The 19,220-nt window shown below is 34.4% G+C and overlaps 1 long non-coding RNA gene across 2 annotated transcripts; it reads left to right on the top strand.

Moving 5' to 3' along the window:
• The first annotated feature begins 1,687 nt into the window (after positions 1-1,687).
• Positions 1,688-18,956, top strand: LOC143255402 (uncharacterized). Of its 2 annotated transcripts, XR_013030601.1 has the most exons (3): positions 1,688-1,881; positions 9,359-9,475; positions 18,455-18,956. It is a non-coding gene; the product is annotated as an uncharacterized LOC143255402 (long non-coding RNA). The 2 variants fall into 2 exon arrangements; XR_013030600.1 differs by lacking the exon at positions 9,359-9,475.
• Positions 18,957-19,220: the final 264 nt, after the last annotated feature.

Here is a 19,220-nt window from a genome sequence, read left to right as displayed (position 1 = left end):
TATACACTGCACATTGTTTAAGATGATTTGTAAACTACACTAAAGTGTTTAAACAACGCACGCCTCGGTAAGATATAGATACTTTGAACTACTATAAAATAAAAACGTCATATGTATTTTAGTAATTTTGCTTCTTACACTTGAATTTCAATGAAGAAAAAATGAAACCAAACAATTTCTTACGTAGTTCGTTCATGCAACATCAAGAAACGGTTCCATATGGGAGATTGTTTCGATAAGAAATTGTAAGAAGGCAAATACTAGTGACTAGTTAAACTTTAGTTTTAATTATTGTGTCTTTCGAAATTTATTTTCAAATAATTTATTGAGATCTTGGAAGGTAGCGATGTTAACGATGTATATATTTGATGTTTTGGACATTCACCTATTTGTGCTAGAATTTCGTAATTTTGAAATGATAGGTTAGAAAGAAGGTGGTTAGTTAAAAACACCCACCGCCAACTTTAGGATTACCTTAATCGAATCACTATTGACCAAAAGTGCTAAGCGCTATTTTTTATTGTTGTTGTAACAGGACGCTAATTTAAAATTCACAATACAACATAACACATCCGGACCGAGTGTCTTCTAAAAAGTGCTGCGTGTTTCTAAAGGAAATGTTTAAAAACTTTATATTCTACGGAATTAAGGAGTCAAATGTTTATTTTGTATCTGTAACAAATATACGCAAACGAGTGTTTATGTTACACCTTAACAAGCCTTCGGAAACGAATCAGTGCCTGTAGTAAACCTACATACACTTGTCTGGACAGAGTCTGTTGTTGTCACAACATTTTTGTTTCGGTATTTTTGTAGCGGGTATAATAGCTAGTATATGCACTTTCTCTATATAAATTTGCTCCAAGTAGAAAACAAACATGTATCTAAAATTTTCACCAACAGAAAATAAAATTACCCGCACGGGCTCGTTGCAGATAAAAATATTTGTAATACTGCTGCAGGTACGAATTTGTTTATCTACATAGGTTTGTCACAGGTAGAAAATAACTTGTACGTGTAGTATTGTTGCGTGTAAAAAGTTTGGTTTGTTACGACTTTCGCGCAAAGCTACACGAAGGCAATCTGGGATGACCTTCCCTAATTTGCAGTGAAAAACTAGAAGGAAGGCAGCTAGTCATCACCACCCAACGTCAACTCTTGAGCCACTCTTTTTCTAATGAATAGTGGCATTGACCGTCACATTATGCTGCTCTCACTACTAAAAATACGAGCATGTTTGATATAACAAGGAATTCGAATCCTCGACTCTCACATTGCTAATCAAGCGCCCTAACCAGGTAGAAAATTATGTCCAGTGTAGTACTGTTACGGACAGAACTTTTGGTTTGTTTGTACAACACTATTACTCGTGGAAAATAACTTGACGAATACTGGTATACTTGACAAATGTTCTCAGTCGATGATCAAATACTGATTGATTCAGTTGACACTTATCTCAAAAAAGCATTTTATCTTCGTTTGCATGTTCAGAGAAGCCAGTTGTTACTCATACAATAAATGTAGTTTACGTTTTTCAAAAGATGACTCACAAAAAGTTTAGTAGCTCAACAGATGGCGCTATGCCACTGTTCAAAGCGGTTTGAGCTACTAATCCTTTCCTGGAATGTTGGTGACGTAATAATGAAAAAAAAAAACACCCAAAAAAACAAAAAGAGGACGAGTTCGGCAGAAAAGCTGCATATGAGAGTATTTGATCAACGAAGAGGCACTCGATTACCACGGTTGTTTGTGACGTGAAGCAGTGCGGTGAAGTCACCACACTGTTTATCATCCACATATTTCTATCCTCTGCTCTACATCTCATCTAATCGGTAACAGCTGAGGGAAGAAGGTATAAGCCCGGCCACAGTAGCTCATATGGTAAGTCAGGAAATTTTGGATTTTGTACGAGTAAGATAATGTGGAGAGAGAATACTTAGAGATAAACAGTAAAAGATGTTTAGCTTAACTGGCAGAACTGAACTTGCTCTAACCAGTGTATTTACTGGAAAAAAAAACACCTGAAGTATAAGAAAGAAAACGCAGAATCATGCAAATCTATGAAAATATTTTATTTCAAGCTAAGTAACAATATATTTTTTGCATTACCAGAGGCAAAGAAATCCTACTTTTAATATTCTGATTCACTGTAAGTATTAGATTATGTGACAACGTCGTCAGGACAAGAAGTCATCACGTTCGAGAAAATTTCAAATTACCCTGAAACAATAAACAAAAAAATCATTAATTTATGTACTGTCCCTTTGAATACAGTAATATATTTTAATCACGTGTGAATAATATACAATTGTGATAAACGATAGAGGTCTACCTATAATACACAGTGCCCATAATTTCGTGTGTAAATTAATGTGAATTATATTGGGTAACAAAACCTGGACTGAGTCCAGCGGAGAACTGTAGTTCATGATAGCTCTCATGTTTGATATGTAGTTAGTAATAACTCTTATGTTTTATATGTGGTTCGTGATAACTTTCATGTTTTATATGTAGTTCATGATAACACTCACGTTTTATATGTAGTTTGTGAAAACATTCATGCTCTATAAGTAATTTGTGTTAACTCTTGTGCTTAATATGCAGTTCGTGATAACTCTCATCTGTCCAGTTAACGAGCCAGATCAATAATAAGGAATACAAGGAACCAGAAATGCATGTGGCTTTAAACAGCTTCAAATCCACATTAAATTCGTGCACATGCATAAATATTATATATATACATACACTCATTAGGAGTTTACACATTTACTTTACATTGTAAACAAATATGAAAACAACATGATAAATAATTACAGTAATTATGTTGATATTCTACCTTCACACGAGTACCCCTGTTGTATTTAATAGTATTGTCAGCTGCAAGAATAAATATGGCTTAAGTATTGTGTATAAAAATATGATTGAAACTGCGGTGTTTTAGATGCACGAGGGAAGTTTAACAAATATCTATGTTTTCTTGTTTAGTTAGGAGATTTGTTTCAACCTTTGTGTTTTTATTGTTGTACATGTACGACAGTTTGTTGTTTGAGGTATTTCTTTAATATTCAACATCCTCATACCAGCGGGAAAATACAAAACAACCAAGTTTCACTGTGTCGGTATTTGGGTATTGATGTTAAATACCCAGGAGGGTCAGGTACATTTGACCTCTTCCTCCCTCCCGAACGATTATAGCGTCTGTCTTTAGGGTACAAAACAACCACTGTACGTCAAAAGGCAGTGTTTAAACTAAGCCAGCAGATCGTCTGGAAGAGGAATTCCGAAGTTTCGTTGTCTAGTCTGTTTTACGTTAAGCGAAGCCGCATGATTTGTTCCACACTACCAGGTAGTGAAGGTCACACAACCAATTGTAGGAAAGTGTTAGCGTCTTCAGTAGGTGATCCTCACGGAACGTCTATTTCGCAGCCACAACATTGCTAGTATATATATATAAAACCGTGGGAGAGAAGTCGGGAATGATGTAAGTTGTTTGTGCGCTCATTCTGGAATTTGGAAAGTATTCTCTCGCACGTACATTTACTGCTCTTAATGTTTCTTCTCTAAAAAGTGAAAATAAAGTTGAAAATTCTACTACATTTTTTCAGACTGTTGCTCAGTGTGACAGAAATACTGGATGTGGCATAACTGTGTGAACATATTCGCTGAAATTCAGTACAGTTTTACGTGTAGGAGTTTTAGTATGTCTGTACTTAAAGCTGTAATTCTGGGAGGTGGGGAGCTACGTGCAGGAGGAGGACTCTTGTTGAAATTTCTGCTAAATTTTTGTTCTCCAGTGGCTCAACGGTAGGTTTGAAAGCTTATACCGATAAAAACCAACTTTGGGGTTAAGAACAAACAAACAAAAACTAAACTTTTCTAATTGACTTCTTCCCACAACGTCACTTCATGTTCGTCTATTCACAAGTTATTCTTAGGTCGGCACATGCAATGCCAACTATGATCAGTGATGACGAGAAACCCACTTGTTGAGAAACTGACGATGACCGAAGAAGGTCGAAACGTTGTTCGCTCTTCTATGTAAAGTGTTTTCTCAGCCCAAACGAGCCGTTTTTGCATATAAATGCCAACTATGGCCCAGCATGACCATGTGGTTGGGGCGCTTACCTCGCAATCTAACGGTCGCGGGTTAGAATTCCTGTCCCACCAAATATGTTCGCCCTTTCAACCGTGAGGGCTTTATAATGTGACCGTCATTCCCACTAGTCATTATTAAAGGAATAGGATAGTGGGTGGTGATGACTATCTGCCTTCCCTCTAGTCTTACACTGCTAAATTAGGGACGACTAGTGCAGATAGCCCTTGTGTAGCTTTCCGTGAAATTCAAAACAAACCTATTTCGACAAATATAAAACTAACAAAAATGATATTTATTACTATAATCTCAAGTAGTATACAGACACTGTATCTTTTCAAATAATTTATTCTATTGGTAGCTCAGTCGATTGTTTTGTCCGTGTTTGTTTTATTCAAAGAATCTGTATTAGATACCGTTAATACCGGATTTTATCTAATCAAGAAAACATTCCCGCAAGTGAAAGGATCAAACTAAACTCAGATTATGTAAAGTAAGGTTCTTCTCCTTAAAATAAACTGTCTTCTCGGAGATGGACAACATTGATAGTTTTTCGAAACAGCTTGTTTCGTTGTTAAATCTGTTTGGATCACTAACATATACCACCTATTATAATAGATACGTACCTATAATTAACTGCAGATAAACATCGACTGAAACAGCTATAAACAGTTTTAATGTAGTGTGGACAATACCAAAACATTGATTAAAACAGTTTTAATCCATTTGGAATATAGTATAAACCGTATCAAAACCTTATTAAACAGTTGCATTGTAAGATGAACTGTATAAAAACATTAACTAAAACAGTTACGAACAGTTACATACTACAATACACTGTACTAAAACATTAACTAAAACAGTTACGAACAGTTACATACTACAATACACTGTACTAAAACATTAACTAAAATACCTATAAAGTGTTTCAACCTCCAATACACTGTACTAAAACACTAACTAAAATACCTATAAAGTGTTTCAACCTCCAATACACTGTACTAAAACATTAAATAAAATACCTATAAAGTGTTTCAGTCCATAATGAACTGTGTCAAAGACCTTGACTACAACAACTGATATCTATCATGAACTGTACCAAAACATTTAATAAAACAACCATAAACAGTTCATATCTATACTGAACTGTAGAAGTGACTGTTTCTCTATTAGTTAATGTTTTTCTGCATCCATTCCGGGAATCTTAATTGTAAATATAACCAATCAGCTATTTTAAACTAAAATCACTTGCACTTTTAAATACATGGAATTATACTCTTTTTTTCTCCGAGTTCTTACTGAAAACCATTTTCCCTAGTATTTCGCAATCAGTTTAAACAGCTAAGAAATCGACGCTTAAGATAACAACTCTAGTAGTTGTGTTGCACGTGCATGTTGGTTCCAAGTGCTTCGTAATAACCGTTGTTAACCACTTCATTTGAAGCTCTACGAATTTCGTCATGCTCATTTTTATTGATATTACATAGAAACAAAAACTAGTTATTTACAAATTAACAGTTCTAGATTACTATTCATATAAATTACAGCGCTTAAACACAACGTTTTTTTTTATTTTAACCATGACCTGGAAAATTATTTTCTGTTGTTCGTACAAGCATTTGTGGGTCCAGCCTTTCAAATTACCACAGTTGCTTAAAGTGGTTTAAAGAGGGAAAAATAGTTGTATTCTGATAAAGTGGAAAGGATTTTATCAATCTTGTTTTCCGTTTATGGCAGACCTGCTGACGTCAGAGGCCTGGTGCCTACCAACAAAACGAGTCGTTTCAACAACTGCTTGTTTATGGTCATTTCATATGTATTTGATTACATGTCAGATGAAAGTCAACAACGAATTGAAACACCACAAATGCCGCCATTAACAGTTTTCTTTTAACTATTGGAAGGGATGTACAGAGGAGGAGGAGCTCAGGAGATATTACACTCCCATCCACGTTTAAAGCCAACAACTGATTAGAGCCTTAGCATGTTCATTTCAAAGTGTAGATCAGTGAACAAATGTGAAAGACACCACCTGTAAAAGTGTAATAAAATCATAGCAAGCTACAGGGTACAAGGTTTGTAAGTTTGTTAATAACTTTTTATATATAATTTGTTTAGAATACGACGAAACGTGTACGTATATAAAGCAATCACATTTTCAATACGGTGTATCGGAAACTGCTCTTGCCCTTTATGTACGGATGCCATAAAAGCCCATATTAAAGCAATACAAAAGTCATTTGAACTTTTTTCTGTACAGGAAATTAAAAGCTAAATATGAAAAGCCTAGTCACTTCATCTGTGACGTGTAGGCCGCTCTTCAGTTATCCAGTGCATCCCAAAATTGTATTCTGGCGAAAAGCAAAAACCACGATTTCTTATTTTTTCATCATCTTCTTTCTTCAACAGAAATAAAATCCCTACATTACTGGCGTCCTCACTGGCAAAACAAATAGAACCAGAACTTCCAATCGCAAAATATTACTCAATTGTAAAATAGTTATAAAAGTAGTGTTCCACAGTTAACTAAAGGAAAGGTATAATGGTGAAACCTAAAAGTCTATTCAAACACCCAGTTTTCTTCAGACAAAGTGGAAAGCTAGTAACGTAAGGAGTTTATTCTTCATATAAAGTACCGACAAGTTACTCTGTTAACTGATAAAGTGTATGTCCACTTCCATACGTATCTTATTTGGTTCCTTTTCTCAAGTCCAGTAGCCAGCCAGTAGCTGTTTTTTTGTTGTTGTTGTTTTTTGTTTAATTTCGCGCAAAGCTACAAGAGGCCTATCTGCGCTAGCCATCTCTAATTTAGCAATAAGACCAGAGGGAAGGCAGCTGGTCATCACCACCCACCGCTAACTCTTGGGCTACTCTTTTATCAACGAATAAGGGGATTGGCTGCCACATTATAATACCCCCACGGCTGAAAGGGGAATGCATGTTTGGTGTGACGAGGATTCGAATTCATGACCCTCAGATTACGAGTCGAGCGCCTTAACCATCTTGCCATGCTGGGCAGTAACTGTTTTATTTTGCAATAATTTTATTCGTTGTACTTGTTATATATTTTTTGTTTGTTTTTATTTCGCACAAATCTACACGAGAGCTATGTGCGCTAGCCGTCTCTAGTAAGATTAGATGGAAGACAACTATTCAATACTAAAAGTTAACCATGGCTATAGCGTTTTTTGTTTGTTATGTTTAACTTATTTTTGTTTTGACTTATTTTTAGGTTATAACAAACTAATATAATTGGGTTTGCTGTTTTTAACGCAGTTCTTTCTTTTAATTTTGTTTCTTTAACTTTATCAGTATTAATATTCTCTAAAATATATATATGTAAGTAGTCACACCCTCGATGCAGTAAACTTATATATATATGTAGTAACCAATCAGACTCTCGACAAATAAAACTTTTTTTGTGATCTCGTGAAACAAATTTTCTTCCTTAGCTTCTTTAACAAACTATTTTCTTAGAAAATAATTTATACAGTAAATCACAGTTTTTTGTGCAGAGGCTGTTTCTAAGAAAGGCTCATTTGTTTAAACTATGGAAACAAGACTTGTTTTGGACTAATTTTATGTCATGCGTGACATAGCTGATTGTCCTTCTATTAATTTAGGCGTCTGAATCTTATTACGACGAAAGTCAAAATTATTCATCTTTCAAAAACTAGTGTTAATTGATCTGATCGAAATATTTCCACGAGCAGTTATTATAACGAGGGTTATTATAAGGCTTTTTTCTTTTAACGGACAAACCTAAAGTACATCGTTTACGCGAGTTTTAAAAAGCATTACAGGATACAAAATGGAAACAATGAAAACATCTTGATTTAATATTAACGCAAGCCACCTGTTCGTTGTAACTCGTGACGAGCACGTGGACACACACACTTCCATTTTATTTGCGTCATATGTTTGTTTGTATTACAAAACTTCCTTTATGTCAAGGTTAGCTCTGCAAGTTTCGATTCTTTGCGCGAAATCAGCGAAGCAATTCCTATTTTATATTATCGCGTTATCCATCTTTTTCACATGAAACGGTTAAAACATAAAAACAATAATAAGTACAGTTGATTAACTTCCCGTTTCAACACTTGATCAGTGTATGTTTCAAATAAAGTTTCCCTCTCTCCTTGTATTTGAAAACATAATTTTTTCGTCTCATTGACCAGTAACGTCAACAAAAACTTTCACGAATTAAAAACAAATGTCAACGTGATATTTCAGTGAACCGACTTTGTTGAAAGTTTACTTAACTGCACAATGAGTAATGATAAAATAAACTACTTTTTACAGTTTTTTACTCGGAAATTCTTACTGGCAGTATATCTATTTATATAGATAGATCGATAAAGGCAGCAAGTGTGTGTGTATAATATATGTGCACGTGTGTAGATTGAATAATATAATATTTCAGGCGATTTTACTGGCAGTATATATTCAGATTAGATAATATTTTAGGTGGCTCTTATTGCCAGTATGTATACGTGAATGGATAGTATTTTAGGTAGCTCTTAGCAACTGTACTTATGCAGACTAGATAATATTTTATGTAGCTCTTACTAACATTATATATGCAGACTCATAATATATTATGTTGTTCTAATTGGTAGTGTGTATACGTAATAGATAATCGACGAGTCTGAGACTGAAAAATAACCTGTTAGAATCAGTAAAAAGAGCAAATTCTACCTGAATTTTTTAAAATGTTTCATGTCTCCTTGATCAACATTTCTACTCATTAGACAAATGTAAAAAAAAAAAAAAAATACCGTAATCCAGAAAGATTGTAACTTTGTTAAAACCTACATAAAGGAAGTCTAACAATATATACATTTATCGTTTCTAAAACGAATATGAAACCCTACAAATCCTTTGTCTGAGAGGATATTTATAGACAAACCAATATATTTCCCCACAAATAAGTAAGCCATTTAATATTCTTGTAATTTTTAACGTTATACCAGACTATACGTACCGTCATCTCATTGGCATTTTCTGAAAAACAAAACAAAACAACAAACTATGTTTTCGTCATATAAACCAAAAACCTTTGTAAAGAAAACAGCGAGATATAAGGGCGGAGGTTAAGAGTCTTATAAACTGTAGAAATACCGGGTGGTTTATTTCTACCATAAGGTTATATTTGTATTTAACTATTACTGCCTTTATCACAACTTTAGATAGAGAAAGGCAGTAGAAGTTGAGACATTGTGTGTTTAAGCATTCATCTCCTGACCTTAAACTTGTTCTTCATAGCAGTTAACCAGTTAGACACCTGCTGCCATTGGATCTTGTCTGAGAGATGGAATATCCCCAACATGTTTGGGACTACAGACATTTTCCATTAAGATGTAATGCTGATGACAAGGACTGGTAACAATCTGATTTTTTTAGCGCCATTACAGACGTTTTGATTTGTATTTATTTCATTATTGTTTTATATAGTGCAAACTTGATCGTCTATTTACAATGATTATATCTTATACTATTATAACTGTTGATTATATCTACATAAATACAATGTAATAAAAATATAACCCGAGCGCTTTAGAAAGATTGTAGGGATTTTATCATTTTGTATCAACACTTCTTATACTTATATGTTCTTCTAACATCATTAACGTCCTTGTTAGCTTCTTTCTATATAGATAAGACACTGCATGGGGTACCATTACAGTACTGTGTAAAAGTGTTTGGACAAAGTCAAGAGGTAAATCACAGGTGAAACATCAAACTTGTATTAATCTTCATGTTTAGTACAACAGAAGCCCAGTAGAAGTGCTTGAGTTCAACAAACAGTTAATATTTTATGTGTTTCTCTACAGCTTTAACAACTGCAGGCAGTCTTTCAGGTATTGTTGCAACATATTTAATCAACTTGATCTTTGGAAATTTACTCCAAGTGTCTCTAATACACTCCAATAAAGTTTCTCTGGAAGTAACTTTTGATATGTTAATTTTTGAACTATCAAATCACAGATCTGTTCAATTGAGTTAAGATCGGGGTCTGAGGGGACCAGTGTATAACTTGAATTACTCCAACAGCTTCTTTCTTAACTAAGTGATTTCTAAATAGGTTAGATCAATGTTTGAGGTTATTATCTTTTTGGTAGTAGCACCCTTTACCAATAATATGTAAGCTACTGGTATACCATAACGGATCGATATGTGATGGTACTAGCACTGATTTATTATTCCATCTATTCTGCAAATATTTCCTGTCGCCTCAGCAGAAAAAACACCCCCAAACCATCACATTGCGTCCTCACTGCTTCCTGGTAGATGCTATGCAATGAGGTAAGTATCTTTCACCTTTCTTCCATCACACACTGTGTCCTCCCATACTTCATGGTGGGTGCTTGAGATTTGGAGATCGAAGTAAATGTTTCTTGACTGCTACTCGACCAAACATTTCAATCTCTTTGAGTTTTCTTGATACTGTAGATCTGGACACTTTTCCGTCATTTGATGCATGGTTGTTTATCTCATGCTTGATATCAGTGACAGTCTTCCTTCTGTCTCGAAGGCTGCATAAACAAAAATACTTCACACCAGTAGCATTGAATACAGGTGTTCTGCCTTTTCCTTTCCTATTTTCAGATTTACCTGTCTTGGTCTCACGATCTCACTCGGCAATATTTGGGGAGCATTTCACGTCTCCAGCAATATATCGGAGAAGTCAACTAGCATTAGGTAATGCTTTTATGTGAACTCTCTGCTCTATTTATAATTTTCTATGTTTTTTTTTTTTTTTTTTTGGGGGTGTCGTGGCATGACAACAACACTTAACATATAGTGTTAATCACTGTTTTTTTTTTATTAAGGTTTAATTGTGGAGTGATATTAAATTCATTTATTCTGGCACATACCAGTACCATATGCTACATTTTTGTTAGCTTCTTTCTATATAGATAAGACACTGCATGAGGTACCATTACAGTTATTTCACACCCTAAATTGGATCAGTGTGTTTATTCAACAGAAAACTTATGACATGTCATGGTACAAATATATGGGAGTTCTAAAGAATGATAAATATTCTCATCCTGGTTCATTGAGTTGTCAACAGGCATCAGTAAAGTATTACTATAGTATTGAAATTTACATTCTGAAGTGGTAATGAATAATTTGTCCATAAAATGAAAACAATGACAAAATATTCTCTTATCCTAACACATTTGTATAATGTTGTATAACAGTACTGTCTGCTGTATGAACATGTAACTATTTCGCAGGGTGCGGATGGATTTTCACCCAAATTGGTATGGTGGTTCATTAAGTCCATGCAAGGGTGCACACAAATTTTTAGTTTTGCGGTTTTGGAATATTTTTGCGTTTTGACCACTGCTTCGTCCCCCTGTAAATGGATCTTCAGCATATTTGGTGTGGAGGTAAACTGGGTTCATGGAGAAATACATACAAATTTTTAGTTTTGCACTTTGCGTTTTTTACCACTTCTTTGCTCCCTGTAGATAAATCTTCACCAAACTTGGTATGGAGACTTACTGGGTTCATGGTAGACACATATAAATTTGCAGTTTTATATTTTGTGTTTGCAGTTTTTATAGGCGTTTTTGCCTTTTTTACTATTAAATATATGGGAAGCAACTTTTTCATGTTTCAAGATAACCTTTCATTATTCATGAATTTACACAAATTCCGTACAAGAGACGGGTACTCCAGCTAGTATACATATATATATTTCTGTCTTAAATGTAAATGTATATTTGGGTGTGTGTATCAGTATTAAACTGAAACATCTTCGTCTCCAAACTTCGGGATCAGTTCTGTTATTGTCTTCACCATTTAGGTCCTCTTCATCCTCAGCCAAATTTGTCTGTCTTGTGTAATGGTAAAAAGCATCAGTGGCTACAGGTTCACATGAGGTTATTGCAATTATCCGGTCACCATTTTTCTGTGATGCTATACGTCTGATGCTTATTGCATTAGCATTCATATTCCAGATACGTTCTTGTTTCCAAGCATCTCTTCCCATACACCCTTAATGTTGACGTTTCTTTAGCTCCGGTAGATGACCCAACACTAGATCTTTCTTGTTCACTTCTATGAATTTCACATAATCATAACACCTCACCCCTTTTCCTTCATAAATACACCTTGATATGACTTGGAGTAAATCATTTCGTTGATATAAACACTACCATCCAATCAATTCACTGGCTTCTAGTCTTTGTTGCATTCAACAAACTATTCCAAGCCAAGAGCTTGAGGAATAAGATGCTGTCTTCGATCCTCTGCTCTACAGTTTATTATACAGGATTTAACAGTTTCATAAACGCTTTGCATGAATATTTCCCACCTTATGATTCCATAGTGATCTGATATATGCAAGATAATAATTGATAAAATGATGATATCTTTGAAATATGATTGCTACGACACAGCTTAAAAACAATACAAGCTCGAACTACTTTGACTTGCATGTAACTTCCCTGTGTTAACAAAAATAATCTCCCCCCCCCGCCAAATCAGAACATTGCCACTCAAAGATAAATATATATTAAATATTTAGGTAAAACTAACTGATTACATACGCCTAACCCTACTGGGGTAACTTTTAATGGGTGCCCAAAATAGAACTGGTAAGATTGTAACGCCTAAAATGGCACCGGAGAGATATCCAAGTACTTCTACTATTGAGATATTTTAAGCCGGTTTCTTTGAAATTTTAAATAAAATCTCACTCGAATTTAAAATTTCTGACAAGCTTAGTTACATATAGTGTAGTATGCAATGATTGCAACAAACATCAAGACCTCTAGTTGTTGGAAGGAAAGTGACATTTTCTTTTATTGTGTATTTATACTTCACTGCTTTGACCGAGATTCACAGTATTTTAAGATCTTGATTAACGTACATAATATGGTCGTTAAATATAGATATATATCGTAAAACTAACCCGTGTTGATCATGAGAAAAAAGCTTCAGAAAAGAAGAAAAAACATCAGAATGTCCAGTTTTTGTTTTAATATATATATTACTAAAATGGTACAGAAACTGGGATGAAGTATTACCATTCTCATCAGAATGACTGAGTCAGTTATTAACTTAGAACTGAAAACACATGTCAACTCGCTAGTAAAACAGGAAATCGACAACTTTAAATTCTAGATACACAATTTACATAATAAAGTGAGTAGACTCTAAACACGGTAAGACATAAGTTCTTAAACACAGTAAGATTCAGCTTTTTAAACACAATAATATTCAAGTCTCTAAACATAGTAAGTTATAAATTTCTAAACACAGTAAAATTAAAGTCTTTAAACACGATAAGATTCAGCTTTCTAAACATAGTAATATTTAGTCTCTAAATACACTAAGACACAAGTTTCTAAACACGATAAGATTCAGGTTTCTAAACACAATAAGATTGAACATTCTAAACACAGTAATATTCAAGCCTCTAAACATAATAAGATTCAAGTTTCTAAACACAGTAAGAAACAAGTCTTTAAACACGGTACGATTCACGTTTCTAAGCACGGTAAGATACAGGTTCCTGAACAAAGTAAGATTCAACTTTCTAAGTATGATAAGATTAAGTTGAATCACAACGACTAGATGATGATGGGAACCGCTGGGTATTTTACACAAAAAGTGAGTGATTTTTTATCGAGTGTTGCAACACATAAAATGTTGAATTTCCTAGAAAGCTACACGAAGGCTAGATGGAGGCAACTAGTCAACAACACGCACAGCGATCACATGGGTTACTCTAACTGAGTTATCACTCTTATAAAGCACCCACGATTCCAAGTGTGTAGCACGATTTTTATTTTTTATTTATCTTCTTTGTGGGGGGGGGGGAGGTAACGTGAACCACGACACCTCAAATTCATAGTGCAACACCCTAATTACTCGGCCAAAATATAGTGCAATTACTATTTGTAGCCCATGGTTAGTAAAATACTTGAAAAAAATGGGAAATTTGAGGTTATTTAGGGATTAAATACCTCAAAAACTAAGTGCTAGTTTAATAACACATGTTTCATTTACCTTACAATATGCTATCGTTACGATAGTTTCAAAAGAAACATCAGTATATTGCCATAAATATCCAAACTTTAAAATAATATTTCCTAAACAGTGGATTAAACGTTAACTCCAAAATACAAAACCATTTAATTTAACATGTTTTTACTGGAACACTTTGGTTGAAGCGTCTAAACATATATAATGGGTGTTAACAGTGCATCTTCTGTAATTTGTAACCCGTAAGAATGAGGGGATTGTGTGGGAAAAACGCTGTTAATTAGTTAGAGAGAAAGGGGTAAAGAAGCCTAAGGGGATTTAAGAAAGAATGTCTCAATAGTTTTTCTCTAACCCTCAGGCTCTATATGCAAAGTTCCCGGAATTACACTAGCCACATTTGATTAAGAAACTTCGACAAACACCTACCACTTCTACCTGGCTGACTTTCAGCCGTTTATCAAAACTCATTTTCAGGGTGCGGGTTGGCGTTTAGTTAGAAAACATCCCACTAATCTGAAAGTTGATTTTGATCTGAGAAACGCTGCAACGTTCTGCTTCATCTGAACCGATTTAAATAACAAAAACCGACGTTCTGGTTCATATAAAGTTATCTAAATAACCGAAGTGAATGTTCTGGTTCATCTGAACCGAACAGATAATCATAATATTTTATGTTTATTTTCGAGGTTTTAATTTGTATCTTAGAACCGGCATAAATTCAATAAAGTTACTAACAAGACTCCGAAACATGTTCGAGCTGAGATGATCACAGCCCTAAATTTTCTTACCAGGACTCAACACACCACAGCAATTTGCAACAACTTAGTGGAAGTTTGTCACAGCTGTAAAAACAGTATGACTGTTTTCTTCTTGCAGTTGGTAGCACTGATGAAACTGCTGCATCAACATCAGTGGTGACAGAAGCCAATACAAATGGATCAGCTGAAAGAAGAATGTCTTAGGTGACTTCCTTTCTGCTGGACCAGGTACCCATCTTTTGAGGGTGTGGTAACTGCTTCTAGTTATAATATGGTAATATATCAAGGATATAGAATCATAATCCTTGTTTCTCTGAATATTTCTTTATTAGCCGAGAGTTGCAGTTTTAATTGAAACTGTGGTGGTCACTTCTGAGTCGCAAATGTGAAATACCAATGCATTATTCTTATATGTATTGACATATTCACACATATCATATGTATAAACCCATACACACACGTTCACTAATTAGATTTCACAAAACACTTAACATTTATTATTTTATTTTTATCATTAAATATGTAATTGGGATTAATATAACAATTAACTTTGTTTGATATATATCCATTTTCTTCATGGTCAAAAGGCAGAATTTGATTAAATGTTATACAAAAACTTTAGGGCTTCGGAATGTATTCTTCACTGCTCTTCTTAATGTGTCACTATGGCACCCTCTAGATTTGCAAAATGTTCACGTATAAAATTTACAGCATTTAATAAACTCTATTGATTTTTTTTAGGATTCTAACGAGCTTTTCTTGGTTTGTTTTCTACCATTCACACACTAATGACCAATACAAGGCTTACGAACTGAAGTTCCAAATGCCTTGTTGCAAGCTATACAATAATCACACATTAAGGCAGAGTTATAAGGTTTCTGTATACGTTCTAGATCTCCTGTGGTAAGTTAAGTAATTCTAAATAAAAAAAAACTTACTAGCTGATAACCAGTAATAATCTGCAAAATAATACACTTTAAAAATTTTGATGAGGGGCCGGGCTTTGTTTTCAGATAAGAGGTTCTAGCTCAGACATATTGCTGAAAACGCTCTCTGGTCTTAGATCTCTATCAGATTAAAAGTAGCTGCGGTTTTGGTGGATGCCGCTAACTGATTATCATCTGTCCAATCAGGAGTAATATAATAAGAGTAGTTTATGTTTATTTGTTTGAATTTTGCGCAAAGCTACACGAGAGCTATCTGTGCTAACCGCCCCTAATTTTGTAGTGTAAGACAAGAGAGAAGGCAGCTAGTCATCACAACCCACCGCCAACTCTTGGGCTACTATTTTACCAACGAATAGTGGTATTGACCGTCACATTAGAACGTCCCCACGGCTGAAAGGGAGAGCTTGTTTGGTACGACCGGGATTCGAACCCGCGACCCTCAGTCGAACGCCTTAACCCAGAGCCTTAGAATTCAGGTATCGCCGTTCCTAATTTTTAATAACTGACGGGAACAGTAAACAGCACCGGTAATACACAGTTTAAACCTTTAACTACTAAGCCACGTTTCCTCTCACCCAACAACAACAACAAAAAATACATATATCATACAGAATCAAGTTTTTGAACATGATATGAAAACGACATATATTTATTTATAAGTGTGAGCTACATTGTTATTATACTGGGCTAGCTGTTCATGTTGGAGCAGGATAGTTAAAATAATTCAAAATCTAAATTAGTAGAACGTAAAATATACGTGTTTTGGAGAAAATTTCACGTTATACTAACTTAGATTTAGAATTATTCCTACAAGTGAAGTTCAGTTGGCCTTTATGATTTTTTTTAAATGATGGCAAATGTCAACAACTGGTCATGGGCACCTGTAAATTTTATCATGTGTCATAACACATATCTATGTATTGTAGTAGAGGATTGTTTAGGCCTCATTAATTATAATTAAATATTATAATTGTTCGAAAAAGTTTATAATGTTTATCTTTTTTTAATCTATATACGTGTGCTGGTTATAATCTTTTAATGTCATATTAGGTTACAAACTGTTAATTCAAACAAAACAATCAACAATCCCTGTTGATAATAAACAATCATCAACACTTGTTGACACTAAACAATCAATAATCCGTGTTGACAATAAATGTAGTAAACGATTCCTATTGAAACTATTAACAACAATTACGTTTTCTCTCTCACTCACAATAAATGTAGTAAACGATTCCTATTGAAACTATTAACAACAATTACGTTTTCTCTCTCACTCACAATAATAGAAATTCAAGGTTGAATTAACTGTCGGTGTATTTGTAGCTTCTGTAATGAGAACGTAATGTGATAAATTAAGTTGAAGGGCATAAACTTTTCAGGCGTACGTTAGGTTACATGTAGAAAGTTCAGACATGCCATACGAAAAATACTTTTTTTTTCTGTCTGTGCAACACATTAGAGTACTCGGTGAAAGATGCTACGTGTGTTTTTAAAAGTTGGCGTACGTGCGATTAAAGATTCTGTAACAAACCTCCTTCTGGTCCATAATATGACCATTGTCTTACCAAATTACATGTGATCATCGTATGTAATTACATACGTTTGATTTAAAAACGTTGTGAGTTAGGTACCAGACACTATGTTTCTAACTTGCACAGAAATATACAAGCCCATTATATCCAGGAAAGTTAATGTGAGAAAAGAAAATTCTCTTACCTAGACTGATCTAAAATTGTAAAAAAAATCAACAAATTCCAGATATTGTAAAATCGTTGATAGGTATCATAATTTGTTGTTGTTTTTCACATACAAGGCTGTATTAAAAGAATAGGAAACTACTAGAGCAATAAAATAAGCCTTAGTCTCGTATCTATCTGTTCATGAAATAACATCGTTTCACCCAATTTTATTTTCATAACAGAGATACGAGACGGACTGTAGAGGTTCATTTTATTACCTTTGACCTATTAACAGTGTAGGAATACCATATATAGTCAGTTATTAATATTGTAGGAATACGATGGGAAGTCACTAATAAACCGTGTAGGAATATAATAGCAAGTAAGTAACCAATAGTGTAGGAATATCCCAACAAATCAGTAATTAACTCGTGTAGAAATACTTCAACAAGTCAAATATTAACAGTTAAGAATACAACAGTGTCAGTTATTAACAGAGTAGGAATACGACATGCCAATTATTAATAGTGTAGCAACACCACAACGAGTCAATAACATTTGGTGTAAGCAATTGTCGGTGAAGGTATACCACAGCGAGTCAGTTACTAACAGTGAAAGAATACTACAAGCTACTAACAATTTAGCAGTACTACAACAAGTCACTTTTCGTAATGGCATTTTACGGCATTTTATACTAAAGTTCTTTCAAGATATATTTTGTCAAATATGGTAATGAAATCAAAAAAGCAAATAATAATGGTCCAAAGTGACGACTTAACTACTTACATGTGAAATTTGAAATTACATTAATTATGCATACAAACAATTCATCAAGTAACTTCTGTTTTTGACATATTAGGTTTGCATCTATGTTATTAGAATAATAAAGCATTTTTTATTAGTACTTTACACAGTTATTACTTAATCTAAATACACGAGAGCTATTTACGCTAGTCGTCCTTAATTTAGCAGTGAAAAACCAGAGGGAAAGCAGCTGGTCATCACCGCCCAACACCGACTCTTGAGCTACTCTTTCACCAACGAATAATGGAATTGACGCCCTCGGCTGAAAGGACTAGCATGTTAGGTGGAACGGGGATTCGAACCCACGACCCTCAGACAAATCAAGCATCACATTACAACATCCCAACAGCTGGAAGGGCGAGCACTTTTGTTGAATCGGGATTGAGGAAGGTACCATTGCTTCTCAATACAGTTTATGTACAACAAAGGCATTGAAACGTGTGATCTGATCTCATTAAGATATTTCTAAAGTCTTTAAAAGCATGAAATAATGGTAGTAAAAGTGAATAGAATAAGATCTGAGTTACATCTCTCTTAGGTATTATTATGGCCTTTTAGAGTCTTCGTGAAATCGAATCCTTTCTAGTTATTTTTTCATAAAATAACGTTTTGGTGTTAATATTTAATGCAACAAAGTTAATAGACAGCTTTGGATCACATGAATAAATGTTGTCTTGTCAGTTATTTCAGACAGAGGGACATATTGTATTAGTTCCAGTTATGTGTTTGTGCATTTATTAGCCTGCAGATCCTTCCCACAGTTTTGGATCTATCAGCATCTATCTCTCTCTGCTCAGGATGTCCTAAGCTAACAAGATGTTGATGGACTCAAACTGAGCAGATAGACTCAGGGTGTCTTTATCTATCCAGGTATCGATGAGCTAAAGCTTGGCAGGTGGATTCAAGATGTCCTTATCTATCTAGGTGTTGA

Source organism: Tachypleus tridentatus, chromosome 7, assembly GCF_004210375.1.
Source record: "Tachypleus tridentatus isolate NWPU-2018 chromosome 7, ASM421037v1, whole genome shotgun sequence".
Lineage (NCBI taxonomy): Eukaryota > Metazoa > Arthropoda > Merostomata > Xiphosura > Limulidae > Tachypleus > Tachypleus tridentatus.
Note: the sequence above shows the minus strand (reverse complement) of the source record. Positions and strands in the feature narration are given on the sequence as shown.